Below are 9342 nucleotides of genomic sequence, written 5' to 3' on the forward strand. Positions count from 1 at the left end.
GAGAATCAGAAGAGGAGATGTGCCAATAGAAGCAGAGGTTGAGTGACGTAGCCATAAGCTAAGGGACGTGGGTCTCCTACAGAAGACGGAAAAACCAGAGTCAGAAAGGCCTCTAGAAAGCCTCTAGAAGGAATGTAACCCTTGATTTTAGCATCTTAACACAGTTTTTGGACTTCTGAGGGCCAGAACTATAATTAATTAATTTGTGTTTTTTAAGCCACTAAATTTGTGGTAATTTGTTATAGCATAAATAGGAAACTAATAAACTAAGTTTCTGGTTACATGAGGGAATCATGACGGCTTATGAAATTGACTACATGCATCACAGTAATTTGCTTGGACAAAAGCTCATCAGAAAACTGTGTGGAAGAAAGAAGAAAGAGAGAGATGATAGATGAAGAAGGCAGGGTGGGGAGGGAAAGGAAGGAAAGGAAGGGAAAGAAGATCATTTTGTGAAAGTCCCAAGGCCTACTGGAACTTTAGGTCAGCTTTTCAGGTTCCAGCTGGAATGCCAGGGAATATAGTTAGCAGGAAGTAATGTAAGTCAGACTCCATTCCTGAGAAGGAGCAGCTGCCTAGGAAGTAATCTGAGAAGATGCTAGTAAAACGTCTAAGGTTCCTAATTTAGGTAAATAAGACCTAGAGGTAAGTAAAGACCCCGGGGCTTTTGGAGCCCTCTGCCCTCTGCAAGTCGCAAACACACTAGAGCCCAAAGTGGTTGGGTGGCTAGGGCATGAAGGGAGACCCAGGCAAAGGCACTGTCTCCTGCCATTGCATATTCCTGGAGTTCAGGCTTTGCTCAAAAGAAAGCCAATCGCCAGCAGACCTTGTGTCCACTCTTGTGTTTTCTCAAACACAGTGAGGAAATAATCAGAATCCAAGTACTCTGGGATTACTGAGTGGCTGCTTAGGTTTGCTGGATCTCTGTAAACTAATGCAGAAGTACAGTAAATGTCATTTTTTTCTTTCATTCGCATTCAAAAATTTCAGAAAGGCATTTATCCCATTCTTGGGATAACTATAGCTCATATTTAACTATAAATCAATATGTAAAGATGAGCAAAAAGAGAAAAATGGTCAACTCTCTTAAAAAATATTGCATGTCAATGAAAAAAAGAAGTTCTCTAGGACAGCAGAGTAACTTGCTGCCTGAACAGGAGGAAAATTTAGAGAATCTCTCATGTTCAATTCCAAATGATTGAATAGGACATTTTATCTTTGAAACGAATTTGAGCAGTCATGAATAGGGCTCAGGGGAGTCTGCATCAAGAATAAAAATATATACTGGCTGGTTGAAGGGTTATAAACAAAACAAGTAGAGTATGATAAATCAGCTTTTGTAAAAACCACTTTGGAAAAATAGTAGACATATATAAGAAATTTAGAAGTTACATGGAAAAGATGAACAGAGGAAAATGATAAATAAAATTTAACTTGCCCTAGCAATTGCCAATACTACAGTTGGCTGATATATCTGAAGAGTGCCTTAGCTGTTACTGAGCAAACTCTGTCCCATTGAGTAATTCAACAGCTCATTTTGCAATAAATGGAACAGAAGGGATGAATGTACTCCAACCACAGAAAACACTCCGGGCTATCTCTTGAGCAGCAGAACCCTGGTGGCAGTGAAGGTCTGCATGTTACCGATTAATGTCCTTGATCAAGGGTGAGAAAGAGTTCACCTATAGATCATGCAGCTAATTTGATGACAATAAATTTTTTGGGAAAAGTAAATTAGGTTGCAACTCCACTTTTCAATTCATGGTTGAAGAGCAACCATGGTTGCTTCAAATAGAGGAGTTTGGCAAAAATCAATGAAAACATTCTTTGAGAATCAATTGACTATACAGGACTTTCAATAAAAAGTATTATAAATTGTACTTTTTAATTGTGTGTTACAGTCCTTTATATCAATCAAATTTATAAGCCTGTGTGTATACACACACACATCTATATGTATATACATACATTTTCCAGAGCCAATTATTAAACATTTACTAGTATGTTACTACTTGTAGATAATACTTATTTCCTAAAAATCAATTAGAATTCATTTGAAAAGATAATTATATATAAAATAAATACAAAAATATTATGGAAATATTTTATTTCATAAAATTGATAGCAGTATTTGATTTGTTTATTGAAAACAAGTTATTAAAGTGGAGAATCATTAAAATTATACAAATATGCCTGAAAATAAATGATTTCAACTTAAACATTTATGACAACTTGCCAATTTGGGGGTTATAAAACTAAGGTTATTTCTCTCAGCGTGTGTACACTCATTAAAATTCCCTTTTGTCTTTCTTGCATAAATCATATCTGTTAATACCAAGAATTTGGGACATCTGTGATCCAATGTATATAACTTTCCCGGGTCATACCAGCAGGTAAACTGCAGAGCTGAGACTTGACTCCAGGCAGTCTGGGCACAGAACCTGCATTTGTAAGCAGTGCACGGCTCTGACTCTCCCATGTGGATGCTGGAGAATAGCACCAGCCACTAGTGTTCATTGTGCATGAGGCATCAGCCAATACGTCTGACAGGGGCACAGGGGCAAGAGGTCAAGAAAATCTGTTATGAGAGTTACTATAGCTTTACTTTATAAGAGCAATGACTAGTTTAAAGATATCTTAAAAAATCTTAATTTAAAACTACAGTGAGATACCACTTCACACCCACTGGATTGCTAGAATAAAAGAAACAGATAATAACAAGTGTTGACAAGGATGGAGAAATTAGAACCCCCACACACTACGAGTAAAAAAATGCAAAATAATACAGCTGTGGTGGAAGACCATCTGGCAGTACTCAAAGGGTTAAGTATAGAGTTACCAAGTGAGCCAGCAATTCCAGTCTTATGTCTGCCCAAGAGAAATGAAGACCTATGTCTACACAAAAACTTCCACAGAAATGTTCATAAAAGCATTAAACATAACAGCCAAAAAGTGAAAACAACCCATATGCCTGACAACTGTGAAAAAAAATCCCAAGAAAAATATTAAAATACACATGGATAAATATGGCATGAAATACACTTATTCTATGTGAAGAAAATGTTACTTCTTTTATAAGAAGATTTTATTTTATTGAAAAAAAGGAGATATATATTTGTGTAAACATAATTTTGTGCTGTGTGGGCGCATAATATGATGGAGAACTCAAGATTATAAACAGATCTCTTTCCAAGTTATTTTAAAATTTTAATGATTTACTTTTGGTGGAAATCTTATCTTTCCCCCTCTTTGTACTTGTTAATAGGATTCTAAAGTTTACTTGAAAATTTTTTTTTAAAGATTTTATTTATTTATTTGACAGAGAGAGATACAGCGAGAGAGGGAGCACAAGCAGGGGGAGTGGGAGAGGGAGAAGCAGGCTTCCCGCGGAGCAGGGAGCCTGATGTGGGGCTCGATCCCAGGACCCCGGGATCATGACCTGAGCCGAAGGCAGACACTTAACGACTGAGCCACCCAGGCGCCCCAAGTTTACTTGAAATTTAAAATTACAGGGGATTGCCTTGAGATTTAAAAAAATAATAATAAAGAGAAGAGATTTACTCTACCACATATAAGGTATTATCAAGCTTTGATACAAGTGAAATATGAAGAAGTGGATATTCTAACTGAAGAAATCAGGAACAAAATTTAGTTTATCATAAAATTTGTATACAAAATAATTGGGGTGGGAAACTTACTGAATAAATTATAACAAGACAATTGGTAAAAGATAAAATTCAATTTCTGACTCATAAATTACATTGAAATAAATTATAGATTGGTTAAAAAGTTCAACCTACCTGAAATATAAAGCCACAGAAGGACTAAAATGAAATGATTATAGGTGATGTCAGTTAACAAAGAGCATTGTAGGAATGAAAGTTAGAAAATAAACCACAAATCAGTGTGTTGAAATATACAAAAATGTAAATCTTCTGTACATCAAAAGCATTATAACATTTAAGATGAAATAGCAAAGGGGAAAAATTTGTGCAACAGATAAATGCATCCTATCTGTAATACATAAAGTGCTCTTATAAGTCACTAAGAAACAGACAACTAAAAACATAAATAACACATACAATTAATTTATTAAAATATCTATTTATGAAAACACGCTGTTACGCACAAATAAAAAATTAAGTTCAAATTCACACGTAATGAGATATTACTTTTTACATACTTGGAAACAATGGAAAAGAATGATAATTGATGTTATCAAGAGTGAAGGAACATTCCTGAAAATTTTTATTTCGCTATAAATTTCTATAACCATTTCAAAGACAAGTTATCCTAAGGGGATAATTAGTGATGTCAAAAGACTAATATATAAGGACATTCATAGTTGTATTATTTATTTTTACCAAAAATGACTAAATAAAGCAAACTTAATGGTCCCAAATAGGGTATATACCTGACAAATTATGGTAAATCTACATGCTTGAAAATTATGTAACCACTAACAATCATGGTTCCAAAGAATTTAACCATATGAGAAAACACTCATGATATGTTGCCAAAAACTTTATGCATATAAGTTTAATGATTCTCATGTGTACACATACATGCACACACATGCACCAAACCATTTTTATAAAATCACTCACACATTAATGAAAAAAAGTTTATGACGATTACCTCTAGTTAATGGTATCATCAATAATTTTTATATTCTCCTTTAGGTTTAAAAATTTTTCCAAATTTCTATAATGAACTGATTTATTTTACAAGTAGGAACTAAGTATTAAAAAAAACACACAAAATTTTAAATTGAAGGTATTGCATAGAATATTTACTGAACATATACTATGTGTCTTGCACTGTTCTTGGTGTTAGGGCTTCACCAGGGTAGAAATGCATTTCTGTTCTCTAGAACCTTACATCCTAGTAACAGATCACACAAAAACGTCTTCTCCAGACTCTGCTGCCAAAAAGAATTTGTTTTAGGGGCTTAAAAAGCAACTAGCACTGAGTGTAGAATCTTTTTCTAAATCAACTAACTCAGAAGGAGTTTACCTGTGTGAACAACTGATTAACTCTGGACTGCTCACAAGTAAGCCACAGGTTTATGTCCAAGTGATGCCACAATAGAAAATATGGGTGATTTAAGTCCAGACTCACTCCCTTTCCTAAAACTTAGAGGTTGCAGTCCTGTTGTTTCCAAAGCTTGGCATTTGAAATGTCTGTATCTTTATAGAAGATTGATAGTATGTCTGCTGCTTGGTTTGTGCAAATTCATTAGTAGTCTCAGATCCACAAAGATAAGCCTATTTACAACCAATGGGAGGAAAAAAAATATTCTATCAATTCTTTTTCTCCTAAATAAGTTTACTTATATCCACATTCTTTCATCCACATTAAGTTCTAAATTTCTGGAGGATGGGAACCCTAGAGGCTACTTGGAAATTTGTACAGACACTAACTTCAACACATTAATTCTTAATAAAGACTCTAATGCTTTAGGATGATTAACACAGAGTAACTCAGTACATAGTAGAAAACTGTGCACATTACCTGATGGATGACTTACCTGGGGTGGTGTATAAATATGCTCTTACAAACTTGTGCATACATGCTTTGCTAGCCATGCTGAAAATCATGTTTCTAGACTATTTACACAAAATAGAGCAGACACTGCCAAAAGAAAAAAAAAAACAGAAAGAAAGAAAAGTGCTTTATTCTAGTCAACAGAATGTATATTCTTATATTGGAGCCTCTGTACTGCAGGGGCACAAGGTAATTAACGTGTTTCTTTTGTGTCACCATATCTATGGCAGAAGAAATGGTCAGGGCTAGATTATTTTTACATCAACATATATGTTGAATCTGTGAAAGAATGGCTTATGGTAGCCCTATATTTTATTTGTTTTACTTTTTTTCCCTTCCTTCTTGGGAAAAATAGATTTTTGGCTATGTGGCAAATGCGCTATTTTGCTTAATTAGGACACACGCTCAGTTATTAAGAGATCTAAGAAAGGTCCTCAAATCTACCTACAGCTCAGAATAAAATCCTTTGACTTCCTAAAACCAGTATTTTAAACTTTTATGAGCAAAATTCTCTGTAGAGCTTTTAAAAACACTTTTTTGGGGGGCTCATTTTCAATGATTACAGTTTTAGCAGATTTGGCAGGAACCAAGGATTGCTGTTTAAAACAAACAAAAACTACTTACACCGGTGATTTTTATGTGTCCTAAAGGTAGAGAACCACTATTTGAGATGCATTAAGAACTCCTCAATGATTTTAAAATCATGTTAGGAAATTAACAGTTCATATGATGGAGTTTTTTCATATAACTTAGGTATATCAACTTAGTTCAAATCAACCAATATTTGTCAAAAATCTATTACATACAAGTCACCTTCCTCTGACTGGGGAAGACAAAGGTATGCTAAACATAAAACAAGGACCCTATTGCACAGTGACCCTAATAATGAAACTCCAAGGGAGAATCTGGTAAGATCTGCAAGAGATGACAAAGGTGCCATGAGGAGTGGAAGAAGGAGGGAAGTCTTATCACTCCCACAAGATCATGAAAAGCATTATTAAAGAAGTAGTTGAGACAGACATTGAAGAATTGGTGGGAATCTGACAGGCTGAAGTTACAGGGGCAGGCCAGGGCAGGGCCCCACAGGAGGAAGGAAGGGATGGATGGGGGGCAATCTAGCTGAAGCTTAAGTAGAAAAAATAAAGTGAGAAAGTCCTTCTGGGAAATTAATTCCATAGGCAAGAACTCAGTCCAAGGAAATGAAAGAAATTCCCTTACCACCATAGAACTTAATAAAAACTCATTTTCAAAGAAAGAGCTCAGAGAAAGGAATAGTAAAAAACAATAGAATGAACTGAAAAAAATAGAGATTTTGCAGTTAAAGAAACAAAATAAGGAACAAAACAGCAATATTAGAAACACATACATTAAGCACTATAATAAACAAAACACCATGTCTGAAATTTCATTATTGAAATAAAAGCTTTAGATAAGGGTTGGTGCAGAGGGGAAATAAAAAAAATTAAAACATTTAGATAGATGACACCATATTTCATTAAGTCAAAGCTACCATCAACTGTAAGACACATCGTTATTTTATGTACCACCCAAAAAGGGAAAAAGCACTGCTAATAACACCATGACCCATGCTGTCTTATTTCTTAGCATTTTTATATTTACTGATGGAGCTCATTTAATCATAGACACAGATGGTTTTATATCAGGTATGGTTCTGGTGCATACGAAAAGGATACATTATCAAGATTTATAACAAGATAAATTAGTTAAGACATTCCTAATTTCTCACATTGTGTCCAATTGTCCTCAATCACTTTTCAACTCAGAGTTGTTGCTGCCTGTGTTTTTCCATCTGATGTCTCCATAATATAACATAACACAGCATCATCTAGTCGTGACTGCTATCACTTGGTAAGAAAATATGGCATCGAGTCATTCTGCCATTGATGAGTATTTGTTTCAAGGATAATCCAACACGCAAATGGCAGAAGAATAAAAAAGAGAAATTCAAAGAACGGATTCTTGAAAATGTATTCAAATTGTAAGCACAAAAATTCACTTAATAAGGTATACTCTGTTCCAGAAAAAATATACATAGAATTTGGACATGGAAGAAATGCATTTCAAGAATAGGCAATAAGACTGCCGGAGTTCAGATCACAATCCTTTTGGTTTCCATCTGTGTTCTCCCCGGCAATCTGTGCTATCTCGGGGGGGCCAAAATGTCCGTAACTCAGAGGGTTTTCATGAGGATTCAGAAACTGTCGGGAAGGGTGTTCAATAACTGTTAGGTTAGAAACAATCATTTAAAGTTCCACGTTGGCTGACATGAAGTAACAGAGACTGGATTTACTCTCCCTCCTGAAACTAAACCACTGGACCAACCGTATGGAACAAAGGTTTTCAAGACATTAGACCCACCCTCCCCCTTCCGGGCAACAAACCACAGTGATCCCTGAAAGAGTAGAAACAAATGAGATGTGCTCTACAACTGCCCAATTTTTCTTCCTGGGGAGAGTTTCTATGTCACAGTGTGGGAGAAGGGCCCCCAGGCAGAGCCTGAGTTGAGGAGATGGAGATGTGCTTCCCGTGAGGCCAGGTGCCTGGAGTAGGGAAGGCAGAGGGCCAGAGAGGAGAGAGCTGCCCAAAGGGACTCAGGAGATCAGGAGACACTCCTCCTTTGTCAGCACACATGAGTGAGGAAGTTACCTGAGAACCACTGGAAGGATTTAGGAAAATAATTTCTTTTTTTTTTTTTTTTTAAGATTTTATTTATTTATTCATGAGAGACAGAGAGAGAGAAGCAGAGGGAGAAGCAGGCTCCCAAGGAGCGAGGAGCCCGATGCGGGACTCGATCCCAGGACGCTGGGATCATGACCTGAGCCGAAGGCAGACACTTAACCATCTGAGCCACCCAGGTGCCCCAGGAAAATAATTTCTGATGTTCACACAGGGCCAGAAATTGTTCCGTTCCCAAGAGCCAGATTGGAAAACCTCAGAATTCATGGGCCATTGGGGATTGAGGCATGTGCTCAGATCATAGGAAAAGAATTAGCTCTAGACCAAATGCTGCTCTGAGCCCTTCTAACAGAGCTTGGACGCAAGATCCAAAATGTTCTCAATGTGTTAAATGTTTCTAAATAATTCCTTTGGTGACATGTCTGACCAAATCTTTTGCCTGTTTTTTTTTTTTTTTCCCCAGCTGGATTTTTTATTTTCTATTATTGAATTTTAAAAGTTCTTTATATGGTTTTCCAGTTTTATTGAGATATAATTGAAATGTAACATTGTATTAAAGTATAAAACGTATTTGGTGTACATATGTATATTGCAAAATGATTAGTTAACATCTATCAATTCACATAGCTACAATTTTTTTTTTCTTGTGATGAGAACTTTTAAGATCTAAATATACAATACATATACTCTGGTTACAAGACCTTTTCAGACATGTGGTTTGTAAATGCTTTCTCCCACAGTGTGGTTTGTATTGTCATTTACTAAATAGTGTCACTTTAAGGGCAAAGTTCTTATTTTGATAAATTCCAATGTATCAACTCACACACACATACAAATGTTCGTAGCAGCTTTATTTGCAATAGCAAAAACCTGGAAATAATGCAAATGCCATCAACAGGTGAATGGATAAATTCTGGTGTATTCATATAGTGGTATACTACTATCCAGTGATGAACTATATAAATGTATGAATGAACTGTTCACATATTCAACAACTCGGATGAATCTCAAAGTAATTATGCTCAGTAAAAGAAATCAGGCCAAAAAAAGGGGGTACATAGTGTATGATTCCATTTATATGTAATTCCAGAATACACT

The sequence above is a fragment of the Leptonychotes weddellii genome, chromosome 12 (assembly GCF_054177405.1).
Source record: "Leptonychotes weddellii isolate Sample4059 chromosome 12, ASM5417740v2, whole genome shotgun sequence".
Lineage (NCBI taxonomy): Eukaryota > Metazoa > Chordata > Mammalia > Carnivora > Phocidae > Leptonychotes > Leptonychotes weddellii.